The following is an 8,679-nucleotide window of genomic DNA, read 5'->3' on the forward strand; positions in this document are numbered from 1 at the left end:
TTGCATTGAATATGTATAGCTGTTTTTGTAGTATGGCCATTTTCACTATGTTGATTCTTCCTACCCAGGAGTAGGGGATATCTTAACATTTTTTTATATCCTCTTTGGTCTCTTTTTTCAGAGTACTGTAGTTTTCAGTTTAGAGGTCTTTTGCATCTTTTGTTAGATTGATTCCTAGATACTTCATTTTTTTGGATGCTATTGTGAAGGGAATTGTTTTCCTAATTTCTCTCTCAGTGAGTCTGTTATTTGTGTACAAGAAGGCTAATGATTTTTGAGTGTTCACCTTGTATCAAGCTACTCTACTGAATCTGTCGATTAAGTCTAGGAGTATTTTGGTAGAGTTTTTTGAGTCTTCAATATAGAGTATCATATCATCAGCAAATAATGACAGTATTTCTTCCTTTCCTATCTTTATTGCTTTAATTTCTTTCTCTTGTCTAATTTCTGTGACTAATGTTTCCAGAGCTATATCCAAGAGGAGTGGTGATAGTGGGTGTCCTTGTCTTGTTCCTGATTTTAACATGAAACATTTCCATTTTGGGTCATTTAATATGATGTTAGCTGTTGATTTTTCATATATAGCCTTTATTAAGTTAAGACAGAAACAATCTATTCCAATATTTTTCAGAGTTTTTATCATGAATGGGTGTTGAATTTTGCCAAATGCTTTTTCTGCATCTATTGAGAGGATCATATGTTTTTTGTCCTTGACCGTGTTAATACAGTGTATTACATTTATTGACTTACATATGTTGAATCATCCTGGAATAAATCCGACTTGGGCCTGATGTATGATATGCTTGATGATCCTCTGTGTTCTATTTGCTAGTATCTTATTAAAGTTTTTTGCATCTATATTCATTAAGGAGATTGGCATACATTTCTCTTTCTTAGTTGTGTCTTTCCCTGGTTTGGGAATCAAAGTGACACTTGCTTCCAGGAATGAATTTGGAAGTTTTGCTTCCATTTCAATTTCATTGAAAAGTTTGGAGAGTAAAGGAAGCAATTCTTATCTAAATGTCTTTTAAAATTCAGCAGTGAATCAATCTGGACCCAGGCTTTTCTTTGTTGCTAAATTTTTAATTACATTTTCAATTTCACTGATTGTAATTGGGGTGTTTAAAATGTTTTTATCTTCTTCACTCAGCTTTGGTAATTCATAATTATATAAAAATCTGTCCATTTCTACTGCGTTTTCCAATTTATTAGAGTATAGGTTCTCAAAGTAGGTATTAATGATCCTCTGGATTTCTGTTGGATCTGTTGTGACTTCTCCTCTTTCATTTCTGATTGCATGGATCTGAGCCTTTTCTTTCCTTTTTTGGGATAAGATTAGCTAAGGGTTTATTGATTTTATTTATTCTTTCAACAAACCAACTGTTTGATTCATTTATTTTCTGTATCATATTCTTAGTTTCCATTGCATTGATTTGTGCTCTAATCTTTATAATTTCTTCTCTTGTTCAAACTTTGGGTTTTTCTTGCTCTTGTTATTCTAGGAGTCTAAGAGTCATCATTAGGTTGTTCATTTGAACTCGCTCTATTTTTGTAGTGTGGGCATTCAATGCTATGAATTTTCCACGTATAACTGCTTTCATTGTGTCCCATAGATTCCTGTAAGTTGTACTGGCATTATCATTTATTTGTAAAAACTGTCTGATTTCTTCTTTAATTTCCTCTGTGACCCATTGTTTGTTCAGGAGAGTGTTGTTCAATTCCCATGTTTTTGTGAAGTTCCTAGATTTCTTGTGCTACTGACCTCCAGCTTGACTGCACTATGATCTGGTAATATACAGGGGATAACTTCAATTCTTTTGCATTTATTGAGACCTGTTCTATGAGCTAGTATGTGGTCTGTCTTGGAGAATGACCCATTTGTAGCCAAAAAGAATGTATATTCTGATTTTGTGGGATGGAATACTTTATAAATATTTATTAAGTCCATGTGTTCCAAAGCTTGGTTCAGTTCTAGTATTTCATTGTTGATATTCTGCCTAGATGATCTATCTGTTTGTGATAATGGGATATTTAAATCCCCCACTACAATTGTATTAGTGCTTATTTGATTTTTCATCTTACTTAGTATTTGTTTTACATAGTTGGGGGCATTAATATTTGGTGCACATATTTTTATGATTGTCACCTCTTCCTCTTGTATTGTTCCCTTTACAAGGATGTAGTGGCCTTCTTTGCCTCTCTTAATGAGTTGTGGTTTGAAATTTACTTTTTCTGCCAATAAGATTGCTACCCCTGCTTTTTTCTGGGCTCCTTTCGCATGGAGAATTTTTTTCCATCCTTTCACTTTCAGGCTGTGGACGTCTTTTTGCACTAGGTGTGTTTCTTTTATACAACATATTTTTGGATTTTGCTTCTTAATCCATTCTGCCAGTCTATTTCTCTTGATTGTCGAGTTGAGGCCATTGACATTGATGATTATAATTGATATGTTCTGACTTATCATTGTCATGTTCTTGTCCTTTTCTTGACTCTTTTTACTCCCCTCCCCTTTTAGTTTCTTGCCTTGCCTATTTGATTTGGTCTGTTGGGCCTCATGGTGTTATGACTTTCATTGTCCTTTTCTAGGATATTGTTTAGAATTCCTTGTAGTGCTGGTTTGGTGTTCATGAAGTTTCTCATATGCTCTTTTTCATGGAAGTATCTTATTTGCCCACCCATTTTTTAAAGAGAGTTTTGCAGGATACATCAGTCTAGGTTGGAGGTTATTTTCTTTTAGGACTTGAAATACCTCACTACAAGCTCTCCTTGACCTGAGGTTTTTTTGTTGAAAAGTCTATTGTGATGCTGATGATCTTTCCTTTACATTTGATTTGTTTCTTTTCTCTTACTGCTTGCAGTATTTTGTTTTCTGTTGGATTTCTGGGATCTTGATTATTATATATCTAGGTGTAGATTTTTTTTTTTTTGATAGTGGCTAGTTGGAGTTCTATATGCCTTGCTTATCTGTATGTCTCATTCTTCCCTTCTGTTTGGGAAGTTTTCTGTCATTAATTCTGTGAACAGCTTTTTTAAGTCATTTGTATTTTCTGCTACTTTGTGGATTCCTATCAGACATATGTTATTCTTCTTTGCTTCATCTACAAGTTGTTGAATCAATTTCTCATGATCCCTTACTGTTTTTAAGAGACTTCTTTTTTCATGGTCACTGACTGCAATCCTATCTTCTATATCTGAAATTCTATCTTCACAATTTTTATTCTTTTGCGTGTGCTTTCAATATAGTTTTTAATCTCCTGGGTATCTGTTTGAATCTGATTTATGGATTCCCTTTCTTTCCTATGTTGGGCATTCATTTTTTCCATTTCTTTCTTATTCTGGGCTTTCATGGCTTCTATCATGGTCCTGAGCTCATCTATTTTTTCTCAGTTTCTGTTCTAGAGTCTTGAATCATGACTTCCATTTTGCTCACCATCTCTATGGTTATCTGGGAAATTATTTCTGTTGTTAATTTTTCCAGAGCCTGATTGACCTGTTTTGTTACTTCCTGTGCTATGGATTTGGAGTGTCCTGTTGGTTCACTCTCAGGCTTTTTATCCTATTTTCCCTACTATTTGCCATTGGTGAACTGGAAATCTGTCTTTGTGTCTTGCCAAAGTTTTTTCTCATTTTTATTTTTGTTGTTGGGTTGTTCTTGGTTTAATTTCTGGGTTATTACTTAAATCTTTCTGATATAGTTGTGTTTTAGCTTTGAAGTCTCTAATGCCTCATACACATTCTCATTTTCATAGTATAGGAGCAAACAACTCATTAAATCAGTCACAATACTTTATTCCAATTGATACATTCAGCAGCACAGTAGGATCAAGCACATCTTACAATTTGACCTCTTGAGGTAGTCATTAATCTTTCACCTTTAAACCATGTGAATTAAATTAAAATCAAGAAGCAGCCTAAAATATGTTTGCAATGGATACACTTTTCAGTATAGCATCTTTACCATTTAGGATTGGGGCTTAGACAGAGTTAGGACAAGAAGAGTAGATAAGTGAAAGTATCATAGGAAGTTTCAAGTGAAGCCAGAGGGCATAGGATGACCATACAATCTTTATGAAACTACTGACTTCAAAAGGGATAGACAGTACAAGAGTAAGGACAAGAATATATCCCCTTCACAGTAACAGGGGCTCACTTTCCCTTGAAACTACTGACTCATGAGTGGGGTAAAATGACAGAAGAAAATAACATAAAGAAAAAAGAAAAAATGATAAAAGAAGTCTGAGTTAGGGTAGGAGTAGGGATAGAAAGGGATATGAGGGATAATATGGTGCAGAAAGAGACTGAGTTGGACAAAGAGGACAGAAAAAAGAAAGAAATTGCATGGTGGAATAAGGAAAAGAAAGAAAAAAAAAGAGTTTGAAGGGCCTCTTTCAGACTATGTCTCTGCTGTCATTATATACCATATGCACAGCCATGTGCAGAACCAAGTCCCCTAATCTCAGCTAGCCAATGGCAGATCCCCATGACTCAGACTGACCTCAGGCCACAAGACCTAAATTGAGTTCCCTGACTTGCAGGGTTGAATTCATTACAATTCTATTACTTATACAATCTTTATGAAACTACTGACTTCAAAAGGGATAGACAGTACAAGAGTAAGGACAAGAATATATCCCCTTCACAGTAACAGGGGCTCACTTTCCCTTGAAACTACTGACTCATGAGTGGGGTAAAATGACAGAAGAAAATAACATAAAGAAAAAAGAAAAAATGATAAAAGAAGTCTGAGTTAGGGTAGGAGTAGGGATAGAAAGGGATATGAGGGATAATATGGTGCAGAAAGAGACTGAGTTGGACAAAGAGGACAGAAAAAAGAAAGAAATTGCATGGTGGAATAAGGAAAAGAAAGAAAAAAAAAGAGTTTGAAGGGCCTCTTTCAGACTATGTCTCTGCTGTCATTATATACCATATGCACAGCCATGTGCAGAACCAAGTCCCCTAATCTCAGCTAGCCAATGGCAGATCCCCATGACTCAGACTGACCTCAGGCCACAAGACCTAAATTGAGTTCCCTGACTTGCAGGGTTGAATTCATTACAATTCTATTACTGGTTTCCCCTGCCCTTTCTTTAAAGATGTTCAAAGTTGGGAGCTCAGAAAAATACCCTTTATGACCACCTATGCCTCTGTACAGTGGGTCCAAGGACTGGCCCAATTAGGAGGTCTGACGGGGGTGGGTGGGATTGTCAGGCTGGCGGTGTTTCAAGGGTGCCTGCGAGGCTACCTTCCTCACTGGGGCTGGTGGCAGAGCAGGCAGGGGATGGCACGGATCCACCGAATGGGCCGTAGCAGGTGGTGAGAGAGATCTCAGGGCAGCCTTCCTCACTGGGGCTTGTGACAGAGCTGGCTGGGGATGGCATGGATCCCCTCAATGGGCCTGAGCAGTTGGCAGCAGAGATCTCAGGGTGGCCTTCCTCACTGGGGCTGGTGGTAGAGCAGCAGTACAAACTATATATTTTAGAAAATTAAATAATTAATATAAAGCACACACAACTTAAAATATAATTTTTAACAAATATCTTTTAATATACCTATGTGTGTATTATTATTTTTAGTAGGTAAATAATTTATGCATAATTTTATTTTATCATTAAACCAAGTGTTTATCATGTGTGGATTTTTTTCATTAACTTTATTGGTACATTTTAGGTATACTGTTTAGTTATATTCATCATTGGGATCTTCTACCCTTATGATGTATCTTGGTTCTTATTTTATCCCCATACCCCTGCCCTCCCTTCTCACCCTCCACCCTTCTCTATTTACAAAGACATTGTTTCAATTTTTTTCATTTTAACATATTTTCCTCTCTCCTTTTCCCTGTTCTTCCCATTTCCCCTGCTCTTTTTATCCTTTTTCTATTTCACAGCATCAGATATACAGTTCGAATCTTATTTTCAATTTTACTTTTCACACCAGAAAAACTATTTTGTATTTACACATGTATGTTCTGTTTATTTAACTTAAGAGTATGGCCTCAGTGCACATCCATTTAGTTATAATTGTCTCTAGGTTAACTTTCTTTATGGCAGAGTAGGACTCCACTTTTTAGAAAAACCAAATCTTTATCCAGTCTCCACCTGACTGGTGATTGGGATTCTTCAGAGTTTTATCTATTGTAAATCGTGGTGCTATAAACATGGGTGTGTATATATTGCTGGGATATGATTCTTTTCTTTTGGGAAGATACCTAGCAGAGAGATAGCTCGGTCAAATGGAGCCTCTAATCCTAGTTTTTTGAGGTATCTCCATATTGATTTCCATAGTGGTTTCACCAGTTTGCACTCCCACTAACAATGGAAAGGGTTCCTTTTCCCCCACAACCCTGCCAAAATTTGTTGTTGGTTGATTTATTGATAGCAGCCATTCTTTGTGGTGAGGTGGAATCTCAATGTTGTTTTCAACTGCATCTCTTGAATGACCCGGGATGTGCAGCATTTTTTCATATATTTACTTGATGCTTTTACTGAAAAATGTCTGTTCATTTCAGATGCCCATTTTTTTAATCATGTCTTTATATTTGGGGGGGTGATTTTTTCTGAGTTCTTTATATATTCTCCATAATAGTCCTTTCTCTGAGGAGCAGCTGGTAAAAATTTCTCCCTATATTGTTTGATGATTTCTTTTGCAGTGCAGAAACTTTTTAATAAAATGTGATTCCATTTTTTTATTCTTTCTGCTACTTCCCATGCTACTGAGGATTTGTTCATAAAGTCTTTTACTATGCCAGTGTCTTCAAGAGTTCTTCCCAGCTTATCTGCCAGCAAATTTAGTGATTCTTTTTTAGTATTTAGGTCTTCAGTTCACTTGGATTTTAGTTTAGTGCATAGTGGAAGATAAGGGTCTAGTTTTACTCTTTGGCTGAAGTTTTACTCTTTGGTTGAAATCCAGTTTTTCCAACAATTTCATAAAGAGTCTGTCTTTCCTCCAGTGAGGATGCTTGGCTCCTTTGTCAAAGATGAGGTAGCTGAGTACATTTGGAGTTGTGTCTGTATATTTCAATCTATTCTACTGATCCTAAGGTCTGTTTCTCTGCCAGTACCATGGTGTTTTATCACAGTGGCTTTGTAGTATAATTTCAAATTGGGAATTGTTATACCTACTGCCATGTCTCTGTTGCCTATAATGGCTTTTCCTATAAAAGAGAACTACAGGCCAACTTCCTTCATGAATATAGATGCATTGTATCTGTAGAGCAATTTTGGAAGAATGGCCATTTTCAATGTGTTGTTTTTCTGTAACCAGAAGCAAGGGATTTCTTTCCATTTTCTTATATCCTCTTCAATCTGTCTTTTCAGAGTGCTGTAGTTTTCAGGATAAAGGTCTTTTGCTTCCTTGTTTAGATTGATTCCTAATTATTTCATTTATTTTGGATGCTACTGTTAAATGAATTGTTTCACTAGTTTCTCTCAGTGATTCTTTTATTTGTGTACAATAAGGCTATTGATTTTTTAGTGTTGACTTGTATCCAGAAACTCTACTAAATCAGTCCATTAAGTCTAGAAGTCTTTTGGTAGAATTTTTTGGGACTTCTATGTTGAGTATCTTATCAAGAAGTAATGACTTTAACTTCTTCCTTTCCTATCTTCATTGTTTTTATTTCTTTCTCTTGTCTAATTTCTGTGGTTAGTGTTTCCAGAACTGTATGAAACAGGAGCAGTGATAGTGGATATCCTTGTCTTCTTCATGATTTTACAGTGAAGGTTTTCAGTTTTTGACCATTTAGTATTATGTTGAATGTGATTTTTTTATAGATAGCCATCATCAAGTTGAGATAAAGACCACCTATTCCAATTTCCTATAGAGTTTTTAATTATGAACGGCTGTTGAATTTTGTCAAATGCTTTTCCTTCATCTATTGTGATGATCATATGGTTTTTGTCTTTTTCTCTGATAATATAGTGTATTACATTTATTGATTCATGTATGTTAAACCATCCTTGCATCCTTAGGATAAATCCAACTTGGTTAGTGTGTATATATGATCTTCTTGATGACCCTCTGTACTCTGTTTGCCAGTATCTTACTGAGCATTTTTGGTTCTAGGTTTATTAGGTAAAGTGGCCTACTGTAGTTCTCCTATTTGGTTGGGTCTTTCCCTGATTTGGGAATCAAAGTAAGAGTTGCTTCCATGAATCACTGTGGAAGGACTGCTTCCCTTTCACTTTCATCAAAAATTTTAAAGATTACTGGCAATAATTCTTCTATAAATACTTTGTAAAATTCAGCTTTAAAACTATCAGGGCCTGGTCTTTTCTTTGTTGCTAAATTTTTAAATATGTTTTCAATTACAGTGGTTGTAGTTGGGATATTTTTTATATCTTCATTCAATTCTGATAATTCATATGTGTCTAGAACTCTGTCCTTTTCTTCTTTCTTTTCCATTTTATTTAAGTTCAGGTTCTTGAAGTAGGTATTGATGGTTCTCTGGATTTCTTTTGGATCTGATGTTATTTCACGTTTTTTCATTTCTCACTGAAATGATTGGAGCCTTTTATTTACTATTTTATGTAAGGATGGCTAAGTTTTTAATGATTTATTTATTCTTTCAAGAAACCAATTCTTTAATTCATTGAAAATTTTGCATCACTCTCTTAGTCTCCTTTGCATTAAGTTTTGCACTTATCTTTATAGTTTCCTTCCATGTACAAATTTTGGATT

Source organism: Fukomys damarensis, unplaced genomic scaffold, assembly GCF_012274545.1.
Source record: "Fukomys damarensis isolate Sample0158 unplaced genomic scaffold, DMR_v1.0_HiC HiC_scaffold_6, whole genome shotgun sequence".
Lineage (NCBI taxonomy): Eukaryota > Metazoa > Chordata > Mammalia > Rodentia > Bathyergidae > Fukomys > Fukomys damarensis.